Consider the following 3214-nt stretch of genomic DNA (forward strand, 5'->3'; position numbering starts at 1 on the left):
CACTAGTGGATGCAATTAGGCGAGTAGTTATAGTTTAAATTAAGCTTTTGTCTAAACTAATGCATGAAGGCCTCAATAGGAGAACGGCTTATAATAATCTATCTACATTCCGAATTGATGGTAGCTTTACATTCTCGTAATACAATTCTGTAAAAGGACAATTCAAAAGTGCTGTTATGAAGTTTTGTTTTAGTGACGTACTCCTATTAATAACTGATAGCTATGTTTGTGTTTGAAAGTGTGTTGGTACATCACTGAGCCGAGATGGCCCAGTGAACTGAGATGGCCCAGCGGTTAGGACGCGTGCATCTTAACCGATGATTTCGGGTTCAAACCCAGACAAGCACCAAAGAATTTTCATGTGCTTAATTTGTTTTTATAATTGATCTCGTGCTCAGCGGTGAAGGAAATCGTGAGTAATCGTCTAATTTCAACGAAATTCTGCTACGTGTTTGTTCCATCAACTCGCATTGGAGCCGCGTGGTGGAATATGCTCCAAACCTTATCATCAAAGGGAGAGGAGGCCTTAGCCCAGCAGTGGGAAATTAACAGGCTGTTAATGTATGTAATGTAAAAAAATATACATAAATAGTTATTTATTTTAGACGTTGCGTATTTTACACGTTTTGTTTTTTATCATATAGTGCTATATTGTTAACAGTAAACCAATATTATTCTTATGATAATGTGTTCTTTACTTCGGTATCGTTTTAACGAATAATTTCGAACGATATCATTTAAGACGTCATATTTTGAACTCGTGCATTTCTATGCAAAAAATACTTTCCACTGACAAAAAGTACTTAATCTAAAATAACGCAAAATCATAACTCAACGTATGCGTTCTTCGTTATGTAAATGTATCAACGGAATTCTGTGCCGTGATGATTATAAGTAATTATTACATTTTTGTAACAAATCTTGAGACTCTCTCTAGGTCCAAGATTTTAAATTATCCAGAAAGTAGTTTTTAAATTATAATCTACGAAACAATTGACGTAATATCTTTCATCTATCAGGATCTAGTTAGCTAGTAAATGTAATTTAATTTTTATATATTTTCTATAGTCACAAATGAATTTGGTTAATTCCAAGACAATAAAGAAAATATTCTTAAATGGTCGTTTTGTTCTACACTCTAATTTTATTTTTTGTTTTCGATTGCACTTTTCCCGGATAGAAAAAAATTGCGAACATTGTTTTGATTCAATAACTATTAAGATAACAATGTTTGTACCAAAACAAATTTAACAATTGATTTCTCATGAAAACGGTACTTTTTGCGCAATAAAATAACATTGTATTGGAACGATAATACCAAAATTTATTTGTTACCTAATTTAACTCATATTCCACCACGCTGCTCCAATGCGGGTTGGCAGAATACACATGTGGCAGAATTTCGTTTAAATTAGACACATGCAGGTTTCCTCACGATGTTTTCCTTCACCGCCGAGCACGAGATGAATTATAAACACAAAATTAAGCACATGAAATTTCAGTGGTGCCTGCCTGGGTTTGAACCCGAAATCATCGGTTAAGATGCACGCGTTCTAACCACTGGGCCATCTCGGCTCTTATTGGAATATGCTCCAAACCTTCTCCTCAAAGGGAGTGGAGGCCTTTATCCCAGCAGTGGGACATTTACGGGCTGCTAATGCTAATTTAACTCAAGTTACCTACACGCAACGAACAACGCAATGTATAAGTTAGTCTCGGCTTGAACTTGATTTAACTTAACGAAGCAATGTGTACCGTTTATCTTTAAGATTTTATTTGACGTTGAATTTGAATTTGTGGCAATATCAAATCTTACGTTATTAGATATTTGCATAGATTTTCATTAAATTAAAAGTAAAAATTTAATATTCATATTATTAATGAGAGGACATAAGTTATATTTAAATTAACAGTAAAAACAAAAATTTATATTATTAATGAGAGGACAGAAATTTATTAGTATATAAAATTCGAGCTTAGCTAATCAAAGTCTGATTCGAAAGCATCAGTTTCATTTTAATGTATCATTACAATAAACTTAGGCAGTAAGAGAAATCTATTTGGAATATTTTCTTTGCGGTCTGTCAGCTTCCTACCAAAGATATTTTTTTTAGAATTGGAACAAATAAAAAATAAAAATTATCTCTTAATATAGATTGAGATAACGATAAGAATATTATGATATTAAATAATGTTTAATAACAACGCCAAGAAAACAATAACAATGTATTTCACTTTTTCTTTTTAAATATTTGACATTTTATTTGACTTTTCGTTTATAAACTTTTATTAATACTAGTGGGTCTCCTGCGAAACTTCTTGTTTATTTAATTATTTTGTTTTAGGAATTTCGAAAGCAATGATTGAACCTATGATTATTTTAATTTCATTTTATTGTAAACTGCAAGTAACTCATCTACATTTGGCGCCAAAATTATGAAAACTTATTTATATAAAATTTTTATATTCAGTTAGAATTGGAGTTTGTCGAAAAAAATTTACTTTACTAATTCTGTTTACGTTTTTCATTTCTTTTTTCTTTTACAGCCGTGTTACTGCTCTCTAACCGGCCAGTTACTTTCTGCTCTCTAAAATTAATTCTATGTCAAATTGTAACAATTTAGTAAATTCCAATCCAGGATCTTCTGAAAATTTTCTGTACATCTACGGCTGGAGCTTTTCAAAATAAGACCGTAAACGATCTTCTACGTGTAGCTATCGTCCCATAATCACTGGGACAAAAATCTTACTATATAATTACTTAGTAATTAATAGTGACTTTAAGTTTTGGAATAAAATTATAATTGGTTTCAGCAGAAAATGCACTAAAAGTTACATTACATTACATTAGCAGCCCGTAAATGTCCCACTGCTGGGATAAAGGCCTCCTCTCCCTTTGAGGAGAAGGTTTGGAGCATATTCCACCACGCTGCTCCAATGCGGGTTGGCGGAATACACATGTGGCTGAATTTCGTTGCACTAAAAGTTAATATAACTCAAATTATATAATAAAATGTTTTATAATGAACCAAAAAAACAAAAATAACGTTTCAAAAATATGTCTGTCTTGCATATTCAAAGGTCGTTCAATAAAAATCCAACGAAATTTGTACAAAATCATTTATTCGTTATTACTTAAATAATAATTAAGTAATTAAATATAAAACTATTTTACAACTTATTATTAACACAAGTATATCACAGTTTCTGTAAC

The sequence above is a fragment of the Vanessa atalanta genome, chromosome 11, assembly GCF_905147765.1.
Source record: "Vanessa atalanta chromosome 11, ilVanAtal1.2, whole genome shotgun sequence".
NCBI lineage: Eukaryota > Metazoa > Arthropoda > Insecta > Lepidoptera > Nymphalidae > Vanessa > Vanessa atalanta.